The sequence below is a fragment of the Camellia sinensis genome, chromosome 12, assembly GCF_055761805.1.
Source record: "Camellia sinensis isolate YWXY chromosome 12, ASM5576180v1, whole genome shotgun sequence".
In the NCBI taxonomy this organism is placed as follows: Eukaryota; Viridiplantae; Streptophyta; class Magnoliopsida; order Ericales; family Theaceae; genus Camellia; species Camellia sinensis.
In genome coordinates, this window is record NC_138972.1 from 135,659,990 (window position 1) to 135,685,949 (window position 25,960).

The window sequence follows — 25,960 nt, forward strand, 5'->3', positions numbered from 1 at the left end:
ATGGCTTTTTAGAAAGTAAGAGAGAGAGAGAATGTAAAAAGTGATTTTAAAATGCCCAGCTGCCAACTGATATACGACATTCCCGCTCGAGCGGATAACACAACGCTCGAGCGTCAAGAACAAAAACTGGGTATGCTCGAGCGCAAGAAGGCCCGCTCGAGCGCCAAGACACAAGAATAAAGTACATCCGCTCGAGCGCGAAAACCAGTCCGCTCGAGCGTAGATTTCCTCCTCCCAAAACTTACACCAAAAAGTACTACCCGCTCAAGCGCCACCGCTCGAATGCAAAGAAACCCGCTCGAGCGTGAAAAACATGCTTTCAGAAGTTCTGCAGAGCACCAAAATACTGAGAGCGTGCAATCTCCGCTCGAGCACAAGAAGACCCGCTCGAGCGGACCTCCTAAAAAATGGGCAACAAAGAATTGAAACCAAGGCCTAACCAACCTGTAACAACTCTGCCCAATACATCCTAAAACCCGAATAAATGGAATTAAAGGATGACAACAAGATAGATACAACTACCAACTCCACGGAACTGAATCCGGAATACAACAGAACAGTAAAGAGACAACCAGGATCGCTATATGATTGTTTCTATACAGTTTTACTGTTGATTTTTGATGAAAATGTACCAATTGTATTATTGGGTAAACTGTGGCAATTGGACTTTTTTTTTTGACGAGTGAGGAGGGGCTCTTGATTTCTGACTGTTACAAGCTAAATTTATTACTTCATTGGTTGAAATATTCTAAGATGAAGGACAAGATTATTTTTAAAGTTCCTGATACTTTTACTTTATCCATGACTTCATTACTGAATTGTTAACTGACTCTAAATTTTCACACAAAATTGGGCTGGGTGTTTTCACATAAAAGTAAAACTTAACTATTGTCATCACAAAGTTCCAATCTGTTAAGACATTTGACATTCACATTTTGACATATCTACTCAATTAACACCAATCTGTAGATTATGTTTATTTGATATGGTATGGAACTATGGATGTAATTATTTTTTTAGAGGGAAAACTATGGATGTATTTAAAAGACTGATTTACTACATAAGCTTGTATCCTCCATAAACGATTGAAGGAAAGAACAAAGCACTAGGAAACCAGCAAACCAATCAAGTCGTTGCTGTCTCTACCATTTTCGATTGGATTCTTCACTGGTAAGTTTGTTTTTTGTTTTGATTCATTCCAACATTCATTCCCAAGCTTGATATTTGTTTTGATTCATTCACTTCACTCCACCCCTCACATTTTTTATGATTTTCTTTTTTTTAAAAATGGGATTTTGTTTACAATGGAGGTTGATTACAATGTTAATTATGATTTTCTTAAAAAATTGGGTTTTGTTATGATTTTCCTTCTAAAAAAAAGTAGGTTCTATTTTGATTCACTTCAAATAAAAAAGAAGATTTTGTGATCATCAATCAATTGTGAGCAAGGGATGTAGGTATGTATGAGATTAAACTCTAATGATCCTCAAAATCTTGCTGCTTTTATCCAATTCTGTTAATTCTATTCTAATTGCCTAGCTTCTCTTTTTGTTGCAAACCAACTGTTTGATAAATGTCTTGAGAGATAATCTTAATATACAATTATCTTGAAGAATTTTCGTTGAAAACTAAAATTTTCTTTTTGACCTGATTGGTTTTCAATAAATAGACTATTATTCTTAAATTGATCCTTGTTAACTTCATTCTTATTTGTTATTTGTCAGTTTATTGATCTAAACACTAGTGATATAACTGGAGGTTTGGAGACATGTCAACAATTTAGGTGGTTGTTTGGGCAGATGCTATCAACTTATGACCAGTTGCAAGAAAAAGATGACGCTTGATGCTTTAAACTATTAGATTGGCTACTAAGTATTGATGGATGGGAATTCAACTGAGCTAATTAGTTTTTGATTTGTTAGAATTAATGTTTAGGTGGTGCTATTTTTGGTCTGGTTTCCTGTTGTGTATGTTAATTGTTATGTTGCCTTCTGGCCAATTGGTACCTTTCCTCCAATGAAATTTTTATTTGGGTGATCTTTTTATTTTCTTTCCCTTTTGTAATTTTTGTTCTCTTAAAAAAATATGCACTGTTTTATTTACAAATCAAGTTTGTTGCTTGGATTGTAGTGGGCAAAGGGCTGGAAATATAGAGGAAACAAAAAAAAAAAAAAAAAAAAAGCGTATCATAGACCAAATGAAACAAAATGTAACCCACAAAAAAATGTAACCCATATATTGGCAAAGTGTATCCATTCAACTAGAAATTGTGTATTCATGAAACTGATAATTGAACTCTAACATTAACAAATGACAAATACAGTCATCCATTTGGACTGAAAATTGATCACTGCAACAACTCTAAGAAAATAAAATTACATCCATGAATACCATTCAACACCAAAAAAACAAGGAAACAAAATGGCGTTATCTTGTTCTAAATCAAATGGCATCCCCAGTTTCGGCTTCCAACCATAGTTGTCCAATTCATTAACAACATTGTTTTGTTCCACTAGCTGCAGCATACCATAAAAAACAATAAGTAATGAAAATCATATAAAAAAAGTTAGAAATACTTATACAACATATATAATCTCATCTTTTATTCTAAGTTAAAAGAAATGAAGGAACCAAGTTTCTCATCATAAACCATCATTCTTACTCATTGACTTCACTTTTCCTTGCCTCTGTTCCGTCAAAAATGAATTTCTTCATTTTCTGTAGAGATAAAACACATAAAATGTGATTAGAGATAAGTTGTTAAGCACATGACTAAAAATGGAAAAATAAATATGATCTAGACTTGCCAATTTTTTCCCAATTTTTTAAAAAAGGAAATCAAACAAAAATGTGAGAGGTGGAGTGAAGTGAATGAATCAAAACCAAAATCAAACCTAAACAGAGACACTTCCTGTCTAGACTTGCCATAGTAATTTGAATGAATGCTTGGTACCTATTCTTCATAAGCAACAGCCTTTTTAGGGGAAAAATTTAAAATAAATATGATCTACACTTCCACTCATAGGCATTGCCAAGCCGTGTGCCAAATTTGCCATAGTAAAAAGCAATTTTGGCTCAAAACTACCAAATTTTGGCAGTCGCAGCTGTTTTAGGCTTTAGCTATCCACTGAAGATGCTCAATGACCATTTGGTTTGTCATTCATAAAAGTGGTATAATTGCACTAGGCAAGTTAACCTCCCTAGCTTTGGAAATAAACTAGTTTCAAGTAAGGGTGTAAATTGGCCAATTATTTTGATGGGGTTTGAAATTATTGGTTTGTGGTCTGGTCTTGATAAGTATAATTTTTATTATATTTTTATGTAACAACAGTGTGTTTTTCATAAGTAATTGATTTGAAACTATTTTTACTTGATAGCAGGGTTCATTTTTCTTCAGCTTAGCTGGGCTCTATTGTCCAATCATTTATGCAATTCTCATAAGAAACTGTACGGGAAAGAAATAAACCTTCTCGTATGATCCTGTTGATCAAGTTTGCACTCCTCCAAACAATGTTGCTTTGCCACTTGAAAACGCAAATGTGAGCTAGCTGGCAGGTGTGTGCCAGAAACCCCTCCGATGCGTAAGTCAGCAACTAGACAATAGACAATAAGCTCTGTGTATTCTAGAGTAAGAATTGGGATACCTGTCCATAGGTCTGGTCATGAGCTTTTATAGACTTTACTTTGGCACAATCCTACTAGGATTCCAACTCTCCCTATGAGAGTCCTCCTAGAAATCACACACCCTACTCACTACCAACCAAGTGAGATGGTTTTGCATAATCCTAGTAGGACTATACTCTCCTTAGCAGAGTCCTCCTAGGAGTCATACTCCTACTCACTACCAACCAAGTGAGATGGTTTACACAATCCCAGTAGGACTCTAACTCTCCTTAGCAGAGTCCTACTAGGAGTCTCATCACTGCAAGCCAAGTGAGATGGCTGAACCTTTTACCTCGGTTATACATTCCTGCCCGAACTAATTTATCTCGGTCCCCTGCCCTTCGGACCGTGTGATCGAAAGCCGATCTAACGGATGCCACCCTGCCGAGCTATACACAGTTTGGCCCTCACCATTGATGCTACCTCCTTTTAATAAGTTGCTGCAACCACACCGAGCTAAGTTACCTCGGTCACATGCTTAAGTAATGATGTAGATGGCGCCCAGCCGAGTTATACCAAGACCGGCCGAGCTATATCAAGCCCGACATCCTTTCTCACCAATACCTCGGCTAACCACCAGGCCCACTTATTTCGGCTGACATCTTTACCTCGACTAACATTGCGGTCAGCCAAGTTACTTCGGCTCTGTGATACTTTAAGCACTACTATCAGTCTTGACTTCGAGATGACGCCCTGTAGAGCTATCGTTTAGCTCGGTCCTCTTTCTGTCGATACCTCGGTCCATAGTTCGGCCCAAACCCAAAATATGAGATGTCTTCTTGGCCTAAGACCGAGCTACACCAGCCCTTATCTCGGCCCATTACGCGGTCCAACTCCCAAAGAAGACTCTTCCTAGCTCGGCCCAATTTGTTTACAAATTACCCTCTCAATTGCCCCTTAATTCCATCTGTGTAGCATGATTGAGATTATTTTTCCTCCAGCCGAGCTAAGAAGTTGTTCGGTTTCACGGCTTGTTCGGTCCCAATAAGCCTTGTCAGTTGCTTAGTATGTCCTTCCACTAATCTGGTATGATGTTATTCCCAGGATACATGGCGTGCCCCCAATATCCTTGTTCTCCTTGTTACCATCGTTATGCCAAAATTTTGAATAGCCCTGATTTTTTGCCTTTAACGTATATATCCTTCGAGTTTGTATACGTCGAGTCGTTCTTTCTGTGTCTTGCCGAACAGACTAACTCGGTTTATACGAACCTTGACAACCTGTTTTGGTCGAGGTAACCATCATTTCGGTCAAAGAGTTCCAAAAATTTGTTAGTCAAACCTCCCAACCTGCTTTGGCCGAGGTAACCATCATCCTGGCCAAAGAGTTTAAAAAATTTTGTTGGACATATCTGCCAACTTCCTATAGCCTAGATCCTTATCTCAGCTTAAGAGAAGTAAGTGTTGGTTTTTCCAGCCAACCTCTAAGTTGGTTATTCCGGCCAACCTAGAGTAGAGTGTTTGGTTATTTCGACCAAACGTCCTACAGCCTGGATCCTTATCCTGGGCTTAGGAGGGGTGTTGGTTTTTCCAGCCAACCTCTAAGTTGGTTATTCCGGCCAACCTAGAGTAAAGTGTTTGGTTATTCCGACCAAACATCCTGTAGCTTGGATCCTTATCCTGGGCTTAGGAGAGGTGTTGGTTTTTCCAGCCAACCTCTAAGTTGGTTATTCTGGCCAACTTAGAGTAAAGTGTTTGGTTATTCCGACCAAACGTCCTGCAGCCTGGATCCTTATCCTGGGCTTAGGAGAGGTGTTGGTTTTTCCAGCCAACCTCTAAGTTGGTTATTCCAGCCAACCTAGAGTAAAGTGTTTGGTTATTCTGACCAAACGTCCTGCAGCCTGGATCCTTATCCTGGGCTTAGGAGAGCTAAATGTTGGTTATTCCGGCCAACATAGAGCTAAGCGTTTGGTTATTCTTTCCAAACTTCTTGATTGCCCCCCAAGTCGGGCAAAGACTTGTTGGTCAAACCTGCCAACTTCCTGCAGCCTAGATATCCTTATCTCGGCTTAGGAGAGCTAAATGTTGGTTATTCCGGCCAACATAGAGCTAAGTGTTTGGTTATTCCTACCAAACTTCTTGATTGCCCCCCAAGTCGGGCAAAGACTTGTTGCGCTTGGTTAGTCCTTCTTTCCAACCGTGCTAACTTTTGCCGAAGGTGTTCTGTCCGATATCACTGTTTGTATCGAACTCTACCTTGGTGTGCATCCCATCTTCCTCTACCGAGATGTGTTGGTGCACTCGCTCCATCAAGGCTTCCATAGAAAGAGGTGGTGTCATTGTTATTGAATCTCTCAATTTATGACCCATTAACAGACCTTGCTTGCACTGTGCAATAGCTAGGTTTGTAGGACAATCTGTTACATGGTTGAAGGTCTCTCAATACCGATTGTCGTATGACTTCAATGTTTCCTTCTTGCCCATGCTGATGGAAAGAAGCTGGTCCATCTCCACTGGCGTCTTGGTGTTTGTTCTGAATCTGGTTACAAATGCCTCCGTTAGTTGCGCCCATGAGTCTATACTACATTTTGGTAACCTTTCAAACCATGCTAAACCCATGTCACCAAGGCTGGACGGAAACATGATACACATTAAGGGCTCGTTTCGTCGATACACGGCCATAACCTGGCGAAAGTGGCTTAAGTGTATGTAGGGGTCTGACTCCCCCTCATAAGTTATGAATTTAGGCTGATGGAAGCCTAAGGGTAATGGTGCGTCCTCAATTGTCGGGATGAACCGTGAGCTCTGCAACCTCGCTAATGCTTTGTCTGCTGGTTCATAGGCGAGGCGTGGTTCTGGAATTCCAACCACGACACTCTTATGTGTTCTAGGAGCCAATCGTTGTAGTGCGGAGACTCTGCGGGGGTCACGAGCCTGAGTGTCTTCCCTCCTTCGAGCCCTTTCAGTCTTCTTTCTCTCAGGTTTGGAGTAGCGTGTCTTGGAAGTCTTTGATTGTGTATCACCCGACCTGAGGCTTCTACTTTCAGTTTGTGATAGTATGACTTGTCTGTCATGATCTTCTGAGTGGCAAGAGTGTGTGTTGCCTCTGCTCCCCTCTTTTGTTGCCACCCCTTTGCTTTTTATCTCGCTCTTCATAAACTCTATGTCAACCGCTATTCTTCTTATTACTTCGTCATGCTCCCTTACGTGATCTTCGAGAACCTGATGATCCATCTTCCGCCTCTGTCTATCAGGGCTCCGAGAGCGGTGTGGACTTGAGCCCTGTCTTCTTCTTGCTTCTCTCCGCGGATTCCTTCACTGGGGATCTAATTCCGCCATGGGTGGGATAGAAGGTAAACCTTCGTGCCTCCCACCCCCTTCCGGAGTTTGCCCATCTATAGCAGATTGTGGCAAGTCTTCATTGTGCGCCATTGCTTTCAACTAGAGAGGAAAACTTGATCAAGAGGTTTTGCTCTTTGTGAATTTCCCACAGACGGTGCCAATTGTACGGGAAAGAAATAAACCTTCGCGTATGATCCTGTTGATCAAGTTTGCACTCCTCCAAACAACGTTGCTTTGCCACTTGAAAACACAAATGTGAGCTAGCCGGCGGGTGTGTGCCGGAAACCCCTCCAATGCCTAAGTCAGCAACTAGACAATAGACAATAAGCTCTGTGTATTCTAGAGTAAGAATTGGGATACCTGTCCATAGGTCTGGTCATGAGCTGTTATAGACTTTACTTTGGCACAATCCTACTAGGATTCCAATTCTCCCTATGAGAGTCCTCCTAGGAATCACACACCCTACTCACTACCAACCAAGTGAGATGGTTTTGCACAATCCTAGTAGGACTATACTCTCCTTAGCAGAGTCCTCCTAGGAGTCATACTTCTACTCACTACCAACCAAGTGAGATGGTTTACACAATCCCAGTAGGACTCTAACTCTCCTTAGCAGAGTCCTACTAGGAGTCTCATCACTGCAAGCCAAGTGAGATGGCTGAACCTTTTACCTCGGTTATACATTCTTGCTCGAACTGATTTATCTCGGTCCCCTGCCCTTCGGACCGTGTGATCGAAAGCCGATTTAACGGATGCCACCCTACCGAGCTATACACAGTTCAGCCCTCGCCATTGATGCTACCTCCTTTTAATAAGCTGCTGTAACCACACCGAGCTAAGTTACCTCGGTCACTTGCTTAAGTAATGATGTAGATGGCGCCCGGCCGAGTTATTCCAAGACCGGCCGAGCTATATCAAGCCCGACATCCTTTCTCACCAATACCTCGGCTAACCACCAGGCCCACTTATTTCGGCTGACATTTTTACCTCGGCTAACATTGCGGTCAGCCAAGTTACTTCAGCTTTGTGATACTTTAAGCACTACTATCAGTCTTGACTTCGAGATGACGCCCTGTAGAGCTATCGTTTAGCTCGGTCCTCTTTCTGCCGATACCTTAGTCCATAGTTCGGCCCAAACCCAAAATATGAGATGTCTTCTTGGCCTAAGACCGAGCTACACCAGCCTTTATCTCGGCCCATTACGCGGTCCAACTCCCAAAGAAGACTCTTCCTAGCTCGGCCCAATTTGTTTACAAATTACCCTCTCAGAAACAGATTATGACATGTTTGGATTTTAAATCATATGAGAGGGAAAGAACAAATAGATCAACCAAGCTGGTGTATTGAATTTGAAATAGTAAATGAGGAACAAATAGAACAGCGTAAATGAGGAACAATGATGAACAATGACGAACAAATGTATAATTTTTTTCACTTCGGCCATTTGACTAATCATTCCTTTAGATGATAAAATCGATAGTGAAAATCATTTCATTCAGGCAAATGTGTATATATATACTCACTTCGGCCAAATCATCTCTCTCTTTGTTCTTAGCTTGTTCTAGCAATTCAAGTTCAATTGTCCTATTTGTGATCGTGAATTGAACTAATAGACAAAGCCCTTTGATCTCTCTCTCTCTCTAGCTTGTTCAACAATCTTTCTCTGAATTTGTTGATAATTTTTTTACACTTAAATCTAATAAAATCTCCATTTGAGTGTAAAAGAAACAAAACCCTTTCGACTTTCTTCTTTTTGTTGTGCATCTGTGTAGAAAAACCCTACCAGGTTAGTGTATACATCTGATGGATAATTACAGTCCTTACAATATTGGTTATGGCTATGGATACCTTTATGCTATGTTTAGATTGAGTGATTTGGAGATAAAAAAAAAAAAGAAATGGAAATATATGTATTTCCCTTACTTATTTGGATAACTTGAGTGAAAAGAAATGGAGAGAAAGGAAGATAAACTCATTTCTCTTATAACTTTCATTTTCAATCTTCTTAAAAGTGGAGAGATTGAAAGATAAAAGAAATCAATATTTTTATAATACTAATTTTATCCATGTAAAAATAAAAGAAATAAAATGATTAAAAATATAAAAAGGTTATTTTGATAATATAACATAAAATATTTTTTTTTTCTTTTTTCTTATAAAATCTAACCAAACAATAAAAAAAAAAATTATAATCATTTTTTTTCTTTTTATTTCTTACTTATTCAAACAAAAAGATAAAAAATTACAATTATTTCTTTTATTTTCTCTTATAAACCATTTCTTTTCTTTTTTTTCTCCTAAGCTCCAAACATAGTGTTAGGTACCACCTCCAAACCAATCTCCCAATTGTAGTTCATACCCACCTCCTGCTTATCCCCCTCCTCCATACTACTCACTTCAGCCAAATCATATGAAACATTCCATTAGATGATAAAATGTATATATATATACTCACTTCAGCCAAATGTACATAGTGAAAATTATGCGTTTCAAGCTCTGGGATCAGCAAACCTCAACAAATCGAAATCACAAACACCAAAACAGTGTTTGAAATCAAATCAGCCAAAGGTATATATATATATATATATAGATAGATAGTGAAATCAAATCAGTGTGAAACTACAAACACCAAAACAAGCAGACCTCGTCGCCGCCTCGCGTTCGTCGACCTCTGTGTTCGTCTCTCGCCGCCTCCACTCGCCTCACCGCCGACTCTCTCAGTCTTCGTCTCTCGTCGCCCTCCGTTCGTCGCCTCTCTCGTCCAAATTGTTTAGCTCTGTTCGTCTCTCTCAGAGGAGTCCGGATCCTCGGCCGCCCATTTCTGCTGTCCGTCCTGCGTCGTTTTGGGGCAAGATTTCAATTAGAAAAAAAAAAAAACAGAACAGGAGCAACGAAGGGAGAAGAAGAAAGAAGGGAGAAGGAGGAAGCGGCAGTCAAACGAGGCAACCCACAATCCGAACAAGGCATCAATGAGTTCCAAACAGAGATTCAGATGCTATCGAAGCTCAGGCATCGCCATTTGGTGTCGTTGATTAGTTATTGTGATGAGAACTCAGAAATGATCTTGGTTTACGAATGGACCTCTTCGGGACCATCTATATGGAAAGAACTTGCCTCCCCTGCCATGGAAACAAAGGCTGGATTACCAAAATCCCAAATTATCGACACTTTATGAACATATATAAGAAACCCCATAAAATTAAACACAAAAAAAATTGAATCCACAACAATAAATTAAATCTAAATCAAGTTCCATCTATCAAACACAAAAAAAAAATTGAATCCACCAAAAAAACATGATCGAACCAAACCCCCTCTTTATAAGATGCAATCTAATAAAGAGAACACAAATTAAACCATACATACACACACACACACACATATATATATATATATAAGGAGATAAGAAATGAGAGAAAAGAGGGAATTGAAGATGGAGTTTTGAATTACCAGGTGTTGAATCAGTGTGTCATTGTGATGGAAACCCAGAACAGAAAAGAGAGGACTTCGACGCAAATGAGGTTTGTAGAAGTGAAATGTAAGGCCAACAAACACAATATACATAAAAGATTGATGAGAGCCACAAGAGAGAAGTCGGGTGCGACAAACTACAGTAGTGGTTGGTCGAGACTGAAATTCACTCAGATATAACACACACACACACACAGGATCTAGGCAGTCGTAGAAGGCCGGATCTGCCGTTGCCTTCCTTCTCCCTTCTTCCTTCCTTCTTTTCCCTCTGGTTTGTTCCTGTTCTGTCTATTTTATTTGATTTTTTTAATTGAAATTTTTCCCAAAATGACGTTGTTTTGGGGGGCGCCGCAGGAATGAGCGGCCGAAGATCCGGACTCCTCTCAGAGGGGCTAGGGCTCCAAAACGAAAATGGGCTGAAAATAAGAAGGAATATATATATATGTATATATATTCAAAATGACGTCGTTTTTAAGCATGGCAGAGAGGGCCGCAGAGAAGTGCGGCCTAGGATCTGGGCTCTACCTAAGGTGCACATTACACAGTCATAAAATTTCCAACCTATGCTAGTCATAGTACTAACATAAACAAGTCAAGTTCAAACATATTTTGAAACTCATTAATTTATGAGTTTGGCTCGAATTCGGCTCAATAAGCATATATACACTATAAAAACCAAGTTACTCGAGCTTGGAATTGTTTCCTAGAGTCTTCTTGGCAACAAGTACAAACTGGAGGAAAGAAAAAAGAGAAGAAGAACATAGAATTCTTTCTTAGAGCATTGGGTTTTATTCTTGCAGCTGTTAAGTTTTGTCACACAGAAAGCAATCTCAAATTCTTTAAACTGAGGTCTAATTAAATAGAAAATTTACATCTACAAAAATACATGCATATATAATATAATATGTAAGCAGTTGTACTACTACTACTACTACTCTACTACTAAAATGACGATTTCAAAAAAGAATATTTGTTACTAAGACTAGAACTAATACTAGTCTACACCCGCTAAAGATCAATATAAAAAAGTATTAAATATCTCAAGCCCAAGCAGACGACTTATGACCACTAATATTTCCCATGTCCAGCAGATATGAAAATTACTGAAATTCTGTTGGCTTCTAAAAGGTGACAAAACATTCTACAGTGACCAGTGGCAGATTGACTTAGAGCTAATATAAATTCAGACTTGGCTCACCGGCATGGATGTTTTTCTTTGGATTGACAAGGATTCCTGATTGTCACTAGGCCCACAGCCTTTTTTGGGATATCCAGATCTTATGATATTTGTTATCACTCAAAAAACATGGCATGGCATCAATAAACCACCTTTAAATTTATGTGGCAAATTTGCTTGCTATGCCCCATCATCAGCTTTCTCACTTAATTCTTGTATGTTTGACTAATTTTGTGGCTTAAAATAATGTCCTAACTCGACATCTTCTTGTGAAAATACTTATATTGTTGTTATTGAAGTGCGTTAACTTTCTCTTATGCAATTTGTGCAACATTATTTCCGAAGTTTCTCACAAAATGATGTTAATTGATGCACTGCTCTTCTTCTGCATTAGATGTTCCCATGGTTGTCTCTGAATAATGTTTGTCAACGTTTAGATGTGTCAAAAGTAATTCAATTTCTTATGTATCCTCTTCTGTATCCTCTTCAGTTTCTCTTATGTATCCTCTTCTTGTGGCATGTAAATCAATAAGCAATTTACGTAAAGTTGCAGCTCAAGAAATGGTTGACAAAGTTCGGCAGCATAGTGGTGTACTTGTGGATCAGGTGGAACAATAGCTATAGTAAGTTGTTTGTTTTTGCCGAATTTTATTGGTCTGACAGTTAGGTTCTTGTTTTGAAGGCACAACTGGTATCGAATGAGTTAATCAGGGTCGCAATACTTTGGCATGAGATGTGGCATGAGGCACTGGAAGAAGCCAGTTGTTTATATTTCGGTGAACATAACATTGAGGGTATGCTAAAGGTGTTAGAGCCATTGCATGAAGTCCTCGAGGAAGGGGCAATGAGAAACAACACAACCATAAAAGAGAAAGCTTTCATTCAGGTATTTTTCTATCGTAAAATCCACCCAAACTTTATTCTATACAAGTTGAAATATATATGTGTGTGTGTGTGTTTGGTCTATAGTCTTACTGTGCAACATTTTTTTTGTTATATAGACCAATCTACATTTTTAAATGCAATTTTAGATCCTGTGGGGCTTGCTAATTGCTTCTATGTCTGTTCAACCTGGAGGGTAATTTATTTAGCATCAGACACACTAGCATTATTACAGAGCAAGAAGTGCCTTGCATGCTATGCTTCCTTTCTTGCCTGCCCTGAATCAAGAAATGGAGATTTTTTTTAAATGCTGAAACCTTTTAATCTACAGACCCCTTCATTGAAGAAACTGTATATCAACTTGATCATTTTATTAACTATTCCATCTTCATATGAATTTCTGGCATACCACCATGAATTATTGGAAGCCTACGAATGTTGCATGAAATATAAGAGAACTGGAAAAGATGCAGAACTTACTCAGGTAGAAATGATCTGTCTACTTGAAGAATAAAACTTCAGTTATCAATCTTACTTGAATTGTTATTTATTTATTTTCTTAAAATTTGCGTATTTGTCATATTGTTTCTACTTGTGGCACTACATTTCTTAACTAGTAGTGATCATGATATAGCTATCATTAATGCTCGAGATTCTCATGAATGGTATAGGGTCAGCCACAGTAATCTTTTTAATGTTTCTATTTTGTATTCTTTTCCCTCTTCAAGTTTTTGCATTTTGCCTTCACTCCTTCATCCATACCCTTTCCTTACATTTCTACTGGTCATCCTGGTGTCATTAAAACTTCCATTGCACCTGGACAAGTTTTATGCTGGGCATGGACCTAAACCTGCTTTCCTTGGTCGATGCTCTTGATTTGGAGCATTTTGCTTCTCTTTGATTTTTTTTTTAAGAAGTCTTTGTTTCTGCAGCATCCATTTTTTTTTTTTTGTTATCTGTAGTTTGGGCAATAAGTTGATTCATACACTAGTTATTTAATTTGGAATAAAAGTAAACATATATAAGTAAAAGAGCAGAAATACAATGTCCTTCATATTGATATGTAAATGCAATTGAATTTTTTGTTAATGTTCTGTGTTTGAACTTACGTGCATGACCATATGGCCACACCTAGTTACCTAGGGAACTACTTTTTTTTTAGTCTGTTTCCTTGACAATTTGAAGTTTATTTTTCGACCAGGCATGGGATCTGTATTATCATGTCTTCAGACGGATAGATAAGCAGCTTCAAACTCTTACTAGCCTGGACCTGCAGGCAAGAATCATTTCTGTCTTTATGTTTGTTTCGCATATGTTGCTACTCTGACACTAACCTTTTATACTTTTGCATAACCAGTTTGTTTCCCCTGAATTCGTAGAATGCCAAAATTTGGAGCTTGCTGTTCCTGGCACTTACTGAGTAGGTAAAATCTGGGTTATGGTATGATTAGAGTTAAATCGGGTTCTGTCTCTTCAATGCATTGATGTGCACTATTTTTCAATACTTCAGATTCTCAACTGGTTACAATTGCATCATTTGCGCCCGAGCTTGTTGTCATAACATCTAAACAGCGACCATGGAAATTGACAATTCATGGGAGTGATGGAGAAGATTATGCCTTCCTCCTTAAGGGGCATGAAGATTTACGCCAACATGAACGTGTCATGCAGGTTTTTCCTCTTTTCTGATAGACTGCCTGCTATACATGTGCTAGTGGATGGTGGTGTTCTCCATGTTGCGAGGTTTCTAAGGCACATAATGCTTATGTTTACAAAATTGATATTGCACGTGGTGTTTTTATATTATTTGTGTTACTCTATCACTGACATTTTATTTTACATGTTGGCCAGCTCTTTGGTTTGGTGAACACACTTCTGGAAAATTCCAGAAACACTGCAGAGAAGGATCTTTCTATTCAAAGATATGCTGTCATTCCATTGTCTCCAAACAGCAGATTAATAGGATGGTTACCAAAGTGTGACACCCTGCACCAGCTCATTCGGGAGTATAGAGATGCTAGAAAGGTCCGCTAAGGTTCATTTGATGCTCTGTGTGTGTGTGTGTGTGTGTGTGCATTTTGTCTAATTTTTTGTGCATGTTTCTGGTATATAGATCACCTTAAACCTAGAGCACAAACATATGCTTAATTTTGCTCAAGATTATGACCATTTGCCACTCATAGCTAAAGTGGAGGTGTTTGAGTATGCTCTGCAAAATACTGAAGGAAATGACCTGGCAAGGGTATGTTTTCTTCAAGAAATATGCTGCATCTTTGGCTCTCTCTCCTGGGAATTTTTTTTCTCAAGTTAGTTACATTGCCTCTTGATAGGTGCTTTGGTTAAAAAGTCACACTTCTGAGAATTGGCTTGACAGGAGGACAAATTTTACTAGAAGTTTGGCTGTCATGAGCATGGTATCATTTTTCTCCTCGTATTATTTAGATCTTTTTCTTAAAGCTAGCAGGATCCTGCTGTATATGTTTCCACAAAATCAACACAATATGGCTCCCATGTATGATCTTATTTGTCAGCCTTTTACGCTTTAGAAATGTTTATATAAGAGAATATTTCGAAGTAAATGTATGTTATCCGATTATACTTTTCTTTCTTTGGTTAGGTGGTCCCCGTCATAGCATATTTTAGGCCAACAATTGGCAGAGTGATTTTGGACATTTGACTTTTTCAGTTTTTCTAAATCATATTATTTTACTTTAGTGGGTGGGTTCTTGGTGCATATTTGGACTCTTAAATCAGCTAGTTGGGTGATTATGAATAATTTGTTGTGTTTATGTAGTACTCAACAAAAAGTAAAGAGTAAATAAAATTCAGAGTCTCTTACCATAATCTAGAAACTCAAAATTACTTGAGGTCAACAAATGTATCTGAAGTCACTTGCAAGTGTGCGCCCTGACCATGCTTGATTTTGCTGACAACTTCAAATGAATATGATCTATGCAGTTCTTTTCATTTCTTTTTGTTTCAAAATTGTATTTTAAGATATCTGGCTAATGTTTCAGGTTGGATACCTTCTTGGCTTAGGTGATCGACACCCTAGCAACCTAATGTTGCATCGTTACAGGTATTTTATGATTGGAAGAGAACAAGTAGTTGTATTTATGATTAAGGTTTTGAAAGTATTCATATGATATGTTGTCTTCAGTGGGTAGATATTGCACATTGATTTTGGAGACTGTTTTGAAGCTTCAACGAACAGGGAGAAGTTCCCTGAAAAAGTATGCTATTCTAGATTTACTGCCTACAAAACCTTACACACGTATGGCCTCTTATGGTGTTAGTTTATGCTAGGACCTCTGACATGAAACTGATAATGTAGGTTCCATTCCGACTGACTAGAATGCTTGTGAAAGCTATGGAGGTTAGCAGTATTGCAGGCAACTTCCGTTCAACGTGCGAAAATGTGATGCAGGTTCTCAGAACAAGTAAGGATAGTGTCATGGCTATGATGGAGGTATAGACACCATAAATTTCCTGTGTGTTCTGTATCTGTTTCAATAAGCTTTTTCTGGCTTAGTCTGGCTCAAATCAATTAAATTAACTTCGATCCCTCAAACTGTGGGAAATTCCTTAGAACACAGGCAGTAAATTTTTACTATCCCATCTATTTGTCAAAGGTATAACTATGAGGAAATAGAATCGTTAATGTAAACAAATTGTTTTTATTTCACTCACATTCCTTCTTTTTATGTCTTTTTCCTTTCACATGAAAATTGGCACCGTCATTGATGGTAGAATCATTTTAAAGTAGCTAATATTCCACCATATAACATGGAAGCTAATTTTAGTTCGACCTGTTTTCAGGCCTTCGTTCATGATCCTCTGATAAACTGGCGTCTTTTCAACTTCAATGAAGTCCCTCAAATATCAACTATTGTGGATGCTCATGTGCCCCCAGTTGTGAACAGTGAAGAAATTGCTCCAAACGGAGAGCTGCATCAACCTCAACGGGGTGCTCGGGAGAGGAAACAACTTCAGGTATTGATAAATTCTGAATGTCAAGAAGTTCTGCTAGTGTGCTGGTGAATCATGCTTACAGTTTATGCTTATCAAAAAAATAAAAACAAAAACAAAATATCATACTTGATAGTTTAAATGAGTATGTGCAGGTCAACTAGGTGATGCTAATGGGGTCTTGAATGAGCGTGCTGTGGTTGTTATGGCTCGGATGAGTAATAAGCTTACAGGTCATGATTTTTCAACTTCTTCTTCAGTATCAACCAACTCTATCCATCATGCAGTAGACCACAATACCTTGACTTCTGGAGATACTCACGAAGTTGAACATGGTTTATCTGTTAAATTACAAGTTCAAAAGTTGATTCTGCAGCTTCATCTCATGAAAATTTGTGCCAAAATTATGTCGGGTATGATTTCACACGGTTTCTTCATTGTCCTTCTATATGCATCTGACCCATTGGTTTTTTTTTTTTGGCTTTGTATATGAGCTTTATATTTTATTCGAGTGCTTGGCAAGCAACAATTTTATGGGCACAGACTTACCCTCTTTAAGTTTACCATATTTTACTCGCGTAAAATCCTCGTCTTGTTCATAGGGTCTCAGACCATCAATTTTTATCCATTCCCTTGTGTCTTTAATTTTTTGGTCTCATGATAAATGAAATTCTACCATATAGATTATATTAAATTCCTGCCATGCCTTCTGCAGTTCCGTGAATCCTTATGTCATTAGATTCTGATCTATCTGTTCATTGGGCTCTTTTGTTTTGCAATGCTGGGAGTGTACTTTGGATTTTAGTCGATATATCACTCCCTGAATTTGGGGCTTCAAGATAGATTATTCAGGTTCGATTCAATTCCAGAGTTGTTACGTAATTGATATCATATATGTATGAACCCATGTACATAGCTGTGAGAGTCATTTCTTTTTTCTTTTTCCATTTTTCCTATATATTAAATGTGTATATATCTGCTCCCTACAAATGATAGGTTGTGTTTGGATCTTAGACTTAAGGAGGGATTTGTGGAAGGAAAGGTAAAAAGAAGGGAAAACTGAAAGAAATATAAATTAATTTTTTGTCATTTTTCTTTTCCTTTTTCATTCTTTCTACAAATTCCTCTTCAAATCTCAGATTCAAAACACAACCATAGGATTTTTTAGATTATGCCCACGATGGCAATTGATGAATTTTGAGTGGCGAGGAGGATCTTGTATTCCAAGGATATCTTTGGATCATAAATTTGTGAAGGATTTATCAAGGAAAGGAAAATGATAGGGAAACCAACTAAATGAATTTAGTTTCTTTCCTTTGATTTTTCTTCTTGTATTGTCTTTTACTTTTTCTTTCCCTACATGAATTCCTTCACAAATCCATCAGTCCAAGAGAGGAATGACAGGTACATACCTAGCTGACTGACAAAGGTGCCATTCATGCTGACATTCAAAAATGTACATGCTTTGTGTCATGGATTCAGTGTTATCCTAGAGCTATGTGAATCATGTACCAAACAATTTGTTTTGCAAAGCAATTAAGAAATTTTGTTTCTTGGTAATCCTTGTCTATGTATTGGTTTACAATAAAGTTAGGGTGATCGAATTTGGATATTAAATTTTAAATTCTTATAATGCGATGGTTTAATGGGCTCACTTTTCATGTCCTATAAAAAAATATTCAGCGTCCATGGGTTATGATCTAGTTTGTCCGTATTTGAAGAGAATCATCGTACGATTTTGATCGGAAGCATATCTAATTTTTGGAAAAGTCTAGGAACCAGAAAAGTTTTTTGTCTATTTCAATTGTATAAGAATCATTGTACAATCTTTGTTAGATGCATCATAATTTGTAAATGGTGATGCTAGGGGCCTTGAATGCCTCGACAATTCCTCTCTCTCTCTCTCTTTTTTTTTTCTTATTTTTTTTTTCTCTATTTATTGGTGTTGGTTTGGTTGATTTTTTCTTTTCTTTTTTTTTTTTTTTGATTTGAGAAGGTGGTTATGTGTAGGGGTGTGTCAAAAAATTAGATCAGCAACTTAACTAATCAGTTAATTTTATCACTCAACCAGTCTAACCCAACTCACTCACCTTATCAAACCACACAGGCTGAGTTGATGCGTAATGTCTATTTTTTTGACATATCCTTACACATAACCACCCTTTCAAAAAAAAAAAAAAAAAAACAAATAACCCAACACAACCCAACAAATAATTTTAAATTTTTTTTTTTTTTGTTGAGAAAGTCAAGGCATTCTACCCTCACAACTCCAGGCCCCCAAACATTTTCCCGTTTGTAAATAATGTGTACGTAGCAAGGTAATAGATGTGCTATTAAAATGCCATGTGAGCATACACGACACAATCTTCAAGTGAAAATTATATTTAAAAATCTCGTGTTCGAACAAAAAATTAAGGGATTTGTTTGAGATCCACACTCGAGAAGTGAAAAAGTAGGATCTTGGTTTTATATAGTTTTTTGCAAATTTAAAAATTAATAATAATCATAAAGTAAGAGTAAAAACCACTCTTTCTTCAAATTTTCAATAATTAGTTTTTTTTTAATTTATCTTTATTAATTAATGTATAGCTTTTGAAAATAAATAAAATTATAAAGAGTTTCACACATCAAACATGGCCTTTGTTTGAAGAGCCCAATTATAGTTTGATGATGGAACTAAAAAAGCTAAGGATTTTCTTGTTTTTGAATATCTTTATTTTCAATACATTTATATCCACTAAATTTCCCACTAAACTATTGAAAATCTCAAAATAGGTACTATAAGAATTTTAATAAATGTGAATATTAATATGAAATGGCTAGTACCGTTGGACGTTGAATCACTAATAGAAATGTATTACTAACAAGTGTTGTTGGGATTGTTAGTAAAAATTTGATTTGGTTGAAATCGACGGGGTTGATTTGACAGAAAAATCGATTTTTACAAATAACAAATAAATCAAGCAATGTGGTTGGTGTCTTATGTCTTGATAGATTTAAGGACTTCTTTGAAAGTTATAATGTGAAGAAATAAATGATTAAACACACAGAAATTTTGATTAATAACGCTTAAACTTGTCACTTAATTATAAGAACTAAATTACAAGCATTAAGCATTACAATGGATAGGTCTGGAACAAGTTACAAAAACTAACACTAACTGTTAAGAACTACTCCTAAGTACAAGTACTGAACTACTACTATAATAAGTTACTGCTACTCTTAGATTTCACAAGAGTTGTGAAATGGGTTGAATATCCTTTTGCTTGTCCCTCCCTTGACCTTTTTATATACATATATTGAGACGGTAACGATTGAAAACAGTTCTTCAAAGCAGATGAAATCAACCCATAGATGCCATGAATCACTCCACATTTCCAGCATGAAACCCTATGCGTTCTGTAGACGTCCCCGAACGCCCCGGGAGGGTGAGCTCCCGTTCTATTCATTTGGGGTCACTACAGCTCAGGACTCTCAAATTGTCACGGTTCTTAATCTGAACCAAAGAGTCCAAATCCGGCAAATCGTTTTGAGAAAACAGATTTTTAGAAAAGAAGTGCCAAACATGGACTGCTTTGCCAGATACAGAGTCGCCACCTAAATATTTTATTTTGGAAAATTTAGGAAACCCTGACTCGTTTGCCTAAGGCTACGTATCCGTCATCACCAAAGTTGCCTCGGCTCGGGAACTTGGGTACGATTGGGGAAGGTCACTTCGTGAGCACCCCCGCTCGCCCGATCAAAGATCGGCCTCTACTAACCATGATATCTATTTTTGAAAACATTGTGTGTTCTTATTCCGGTTATTAGCCTAGATTACTATGTGATGCGCGCAGCATATAAGTATAGACCGGGTCGCCTGAATTGGAACAAAACATTTCATGTTTGTTTTTGAAAGATGGTTTGCTACTCGCAAGTAGGCTTAAAATGCAGATTTTGCCACCCTCGGGTGGGCTTAAGAAAAGATGGTTTTGCCACTATCTAGTGGGCTTAAAACTTACAGTTGATGATTTGTTCCAATCCAAATAACCCAACCTTCACCCACAGGCATTTAGGCAGTTATATCACATAAGCAATTAGCCTCATGGTAAGCATGCTATTCATGGCAGTCACTCACACGCATGCAATGATGCTAAAGCATAAAACTCACCGAGTACTCCAAGCCAAAACAAAAACTCATTAGAAATCATGCATGAATCCTAAGTATACAGAAATGCCTAATGCAACACATGCAAAAATGCAAACTATAGCACACTCGGCTATTCTAAACATGGCATATGAGATGCAACAGCTAACAAGTATTCAATTTTGAAATTGAAATACAAATGCAGTTAGTATGATGCGCCGAGCCCGGTGCATGCAAAACAGATGAATGATGCAAACATGCTGTTATACTGTATGCTAATTGAAACATGCCTTAATCTAACCATCATAAGCAGGTAAATAAAAGGGAAGAAAGACGTGGGGTTGGAAGACATACATCACACTCACCCACACTTATTACAATTATGCCCTCGCACAGAGGGTCCGAATAAATAGTACAGTCCAAATAATACAGTCCGAATATAAACAAATTCCTAATTAATTTACAAATTAACTAAGAAAAATAATAAACTGGCATGCAAGCCAGGGACTGCCTTGACTCTTCTTCAGATGATGGATGATGTATGTCTGGGCTGCCTTTGCGCGGAAATCCACGGCGATGCCCCGATTAGCCTCTGTTTGCAATTTATTCTTGGAAAGCGCGTCAAGTCCCGGAAGACTGCTGATTCTTGATTTCCTGCAACAGAGAGCAAGAAGAGGGCATGGCAATGTATTTTCACAAATGTATGCATGCCTTGATCCTCGTGTCACCAATCACGCATCTCGATGCATGATGGCCGAGGAGTCGAATTGTGCAACTCAATATAGAATGAATGCACATGAAAGCAAAACTAAAACCTAACTCCATCATGGATAATCCGGAGTGTCGGTGACTGGAGAATTGAGACACGTTCCGTCACTCGGAGTACGAAACGAACCTCGTTTCCCGTGCTCGAGCCAACTTCTATCCCAAGCACAATGCAATATGCATGACATGCATGAAATGCAACTAAGATACAATCCTAACATACACAATGTTATGAAATGGCATACACGATGCACGAGGTAATACACAACCGAGCATACACAATGCTATAGATGAAATGGCATACGCAATGCAATAATGGGCTTACACCAACATGAGAGAGCCTCAGCCACACTCACATAGGAGGCCATCAGATGAAAACAAGACAACTCGAAATGCGTGCACGCGTGCACGCAAACCGAGGATCGACCCTCAGGCACCGAAATGCCACTCTAATGAGACATGGCAAAGACGTGGAATATGATATGCAAACATGCAAAAATCAGTAGCAAAGTGAGGGGCAAAACAGCCCCGAAACAAGACGAAATGACACCCGATGCATGGAATTTCTCCCGAAATGCAAAAATAGGTACATGAAATGGCTTACAGCTATACAAAGAATGCATAATTGGACTATGACATGTGAAGACAGATTCAAGGCAGTCCCAAAATAAGCATGTTCACAGTTTTAAGCAAGACCAAACAGCAAACACAAGTAGGGCAAAACTAGCATACAAAAATGGCCCTAAATGTGAGATAAATAAGCAACTCACAGCTGCTGACCCCAAACAGATTAGGGCCCTTCAACAATGTTGAAGAGGGGCCCACAATATGACCTTTTACAGTTGATGGCCGGGCCCAAAACAGTATGAAAATATGTCCAAAATGCTATGCAAAATGAGGCCAAAAAGAGAGATATAACACAAAGTATGTAAAAGATGCCTCAAACCATGAAAGACCCTTAATGAAACATGAAGAATGGGTCAAAATAAGACTGTTTTCAGTTCTGAAAAGAGCCCAAAAACAGAAGCATCCGAGGCTAACAAATCATGCAAAAATAGAGCCAAAATGGAGATATAAAAGCAAGTGGAATATAGAAGCCTCAAACATCATTGAGCCCTTCAACAATGTTGAAGAAGGGCTCAAAATAATCCTATCTACAGTTTACATCATGCTCCAAAACAAATCACACGTAGGCCAAAAATAACATGCAAGATTAGGGCCTAAAGGAGAGATAAAGATGGAAGTGCAAGATGGGGACCTCAAATGACAAAATTCCCTTAATGAATCATGAAATAGAGCTCAAATAAAGGGTACTTTCAGTTTTGGTCGGAGCTCAAAACAGCAAGCAAAATAGCTAGAAAAATGTTGCAAAATTAAGCTCAAAAAGAGGGAATTGACATTTACCCTTGAAGACCAACCCTTGGTTGCTTCTTGGCTTGAGAAGTGATGCCTCCTAGCTGCTGGAAAGCTCCCCAAGCTACTGGAAATGAAGTAGTGGTGGTGATGCTAGGTAGTGATGAAGGAATGGTGCAAGGAACTTGGATGCTTGAGCTTGAAAGAGAGAGATGGAAGGAGATGATGCAAAGGGCTTGAGGGGATTTTTCCAACCCTCAAGACCAATGCTGGAGGCCAAGTATATAGACCAAAGAGAGGGAGAAAAGGCGGGAAAAAGTGGGGGGAAAACAAGCCAAGTTTCCCCCCAAAAGTTGTCCCCCCCGGATGCAGATTTTTAGGGGGAAAAAAGTGTACAGCTGGAATGTACACACCCTGAGGATCATGGCCGGCCAACTTTTGGTGCTGCAGGTGGCCGGCCGGCCACCCCCCATGGCCGGCCGGCCGGCCAAGGGTCAAAAGGTTCAAAAAGATTTAATGGCCGGCCACCACAAATTGGTGTCCTCCCAGGTGCCCTCAACACAACCCTGTGGTTCAAAATTGTCAACTGTAAAACAAGAGAGAGAATAGGCCATTTTTAGGAAGGGTTCAAAAGGGTCAGGTGGAATTACTGGCCGGCCACCAACTTTTGGTGTCCTCCCATGTGTGTACATCACAAAATGTGGTTAAAAGTTCAAGAAAATGGCCCAAGGGTGTTCAACATTGGCTTGGAAGTGAGAAAAACGGGCGTCGGAGGAATATAACTGGTTGCTGAAACAATTGCTGGCCTCTCACCCTTCTACGGCCTTCCTGGTGATGAAACAGAGGTACCTGCCAAAAATGAACAAAAACCGATGGAAAACGAATGTTCGGGGGCCAGAACGCGCAGTTCGGGGCCCCGAAAACTGCCTGTTAAGCACCGAAAGTGGCATTCGACCACGAAATGGGTCTCTCAGACCTCAGTGTCCCTCAAAAGGGAGTAAATAAGAAGTATGCCAAAAATCGGAGCAAACGGAGATGGTTAAGCGGTCCCGAACTGAGGCACACGGGCAACGACTCCGAAAAACCGGAAACCGAACTCCAAACGGGCAAAATGGCCTACGACCACGAAACGTAGCCTACAAACACTGAGAGAAGATCTACGAGACCTCTCCCTTCCTTCGGGAAGAGAAAATAGAGAAAAATTGAGCCTGGTTCGCAAACCGAGGCAAAGCACAAAAGAGTCCGGAAGTCCGAAGGTAAGGTTCGCAGCCGGGACTCCGCAACCTCAGAACGAGCACAATATGCAACATCACCGAGCGCTCAATCAGTGACGTCTGAGTCTTAAGGTCGGTCAAAAATGGGGTGTCTACAGTTACCCCTCTTTGACAGAACTCGAAAGTCATAAGAATGACGAGAGTGAATGTCAAAACCCAGAGACGACCCATTTTTGACAAGGCCGAAGACTTAGACAAAACAGACAAGATAGACAAAGATGTGTCCGCAGGCATGCCCGCAGGCAGGGGCAAAATGTAAATGATAATGCAAGAAGCCGAACATAACTTATGATCATGCAAAGAAACATGGGGACGTATCCCGGTGTTTAGGGATGTATCCCGGTGTTTAGGGACGTATCCTAGAGATTAGGGACGTATCCCAGAGGTTAGAAAAAAAGGAGAAACATAGGGACGTATCCCGGTGTTCCGCAAGAAATGAGAAACATAGGGACGTATCCCGGTGTTCCGCAAGGAATGAGAAACATAGGGACGTATCCCGGTGTTCCAGAATGGTATAAGCATTGGAACGTATTCCGAACGCTTTTAACCGAAGGGGGGAGAAACATAGGGACGTATCCCGGTGTTTCAGAATGGTGTGAGCATTGGAACGTATTCTGAATGCTTTTAACCAAAGAGGGAGAAATATAGGGACGTATCCCGGCGTTTCAGAATGGTGTAAGCAGTGGAACGTATTCTGAATGCTTTTAACCGAAGGGGGAGAAACATAGGGACGTATCCCGGTGTTTTAGAATGGTGTGAGCATTGAAACGTATTTCGAACGCTTTTAACCAAAGAGGGAGAAACATAGGGACGTATCCCGGCGTTTCAGAATGGTGTAAGCAGTGGAATGTATTCCGAACGCTTTAAACCGAAGGGGGAGAAACATAGGGACGTATCCCGACGTTTCAGAATGGTGTAAGCATTGGAACGTATTCCGAACGCTTTTAACCGAAGAGGGAGAAACATAGGGACGTATCCCGGCGTTTCAGAATGGTATAAGCATTGGAACGTATTCCGAACGCTTTTAACCGAAGAGGGAGAAACATAGGGACGTATCCCGGCGTTTCAGAATGGTGTAAGCATTGGAACGTATTTCGAACGCTTTTAACCGAATGGAGAGAAACATAGGGACGTATCCCGGTGTTTCAGAATGGTGTAAGCATTGGAACGTATTCCGAACGCTTTTAACCGAAGGGGGAGAAACATAGGGACGTATCCCGGTGTTTCAGAATGGTGTAAGCATTGGAACGTATTCCGAACGCTTTTAACCGAAGGGGGAGAAACATAGGGACGTATCCCGGCGTTCTAGAATGGTATAAGCATTGGAACGTATTCTGGACGCTTTTAACCGAAGGGGGTCTAACCCGTCGCACGCGCGAGGAGAAAGAATGATAATTGCAAGTGAATTGGTGCATAAAAATGCAAGTAATGAGCATAACAATACAAGATAAATGTGCATAATCAATGCAATGAATGGGTATAACAATGCTAGTGAAGTGGGTGCATAACAATGCAATTGGAACGTGCATCACAATGCAAGCATGAGAAGTGCATAACAATGCGGGTGGAAGGATGCATAACAATGCAAGTGGAATGTGCGTGACAACGCATATTTGAAACAAAATGCTGAATAAGGGAATACAAGCCTTAATGAGACTAGATAAAAACGCGACCTCCGATTTACCTTTCGGAGGGGTTTGCAACACATTCAGCCCAAAAGCGGGCACACCCTGTTCATATTAGAGAGAGATAACATCTGTTGCTACTTTAATTGCCATTCTGATTTGAAGCAGGCTTAAGCTTGGGGTCGAGATACACTCATACTCCGGAGTAGTGACGAGGCTTGAGGAGGTACATTCGGAGTACAATCACGGAATCCGCTGAAGGTGAAATATACTCAGGTGCTTCGATTTTCCCTCTTTTCTTTTGCTTTGTAGTCCAGAACCTATATAGCTTCAGATAGGTCCTTGTTTTACTGTTCTGACGTGACCTGGGTTGA

General features: G+C 39.2%; 3 long non-coding RNA genes and 1 pseudogene across 5 annotated transcripts; 3 read left to right on the forward strand and 1 right to left on the reverse strand.

Moving 5' to 3' along the window:
* The first annotated feature begins 594 nt into the window (after window positions 1-594).
* Window positions 595-2,039, forward strand: LOC114265097 (uncharacterized). The gene is made up of 2 exons (XR_003630188.2): window positions 595-1,170; window positions 1,725-2,039. It is a non-coding gene; the product is annotated as an uncharacterized LOC114265097 (long non-coding RNA).
* A 235-nt stretch (window positions 2,040-2,274) lies between these two features.
* On the reverse strand, window positions 2,275-10,747 carry LOC114265098 (uncharacterized). Of its 2 annotated transcripts, XR_003630189.2 has the most exons (5): window positions 10,395-10,747; window positions 9,896-10,063; window positions 9,588-9,777; window positions 2,663-2,718; window positions 2,275-2,516 (listed from the first exon to the last, which is right to left on the reverse strand). It is a non-coding gene; the product is annotated as an uncharacterized LOC114265098 (long non-coding RNA). The 2 variants fall into 2 exon arrangements; XR_014347258.1 differs by lacking the exon at window positions 2,663-2,718 and having other exon boundaries at window positions 10,395-10,744.
* A 1,340-nt stretch (window positions 10,748-12,087) lies between these two features.
* Window positions 12,088-13,750, forward strand: LOC145804801 (uncharacterized). The gene is made up of 3 exons (XR_014347259.1): window positions 12,088-12,198; window positions 12,275-12,478; window positions 13,676-13,750. It is a non-coding gene; the product is annotated as an uncharacterized LOC145804801 (long non-coding RNA).
* Window positions 13,751-13,854: 104 nt separating this feature from the next.
* On the forward strand, window positions 13,855-17,020 carry LOC114265123 (serine/threonine-protein kinase TOR-like; annotated as a pseudogene). The gene is made up of 10 exons (XR_014345579.1): window positions 13,855-13,894; window positions 13,985-14,145; window positions 14,326-14,499; window positions 14,588-14,716; window positions 14,805-14,888; window positions 15,492-15,553; window positions 15,635-15,707; window positions 15,809-15,943; window positions 16,294-16,467; window positions 16,580-17,020. The product of XR_014345579.1 is annotated as a serine/threonine-protein kinase TOR-like (transcript).
* Window positions 17,021-25,960: the final 8,940 nt, after the last annotated feature.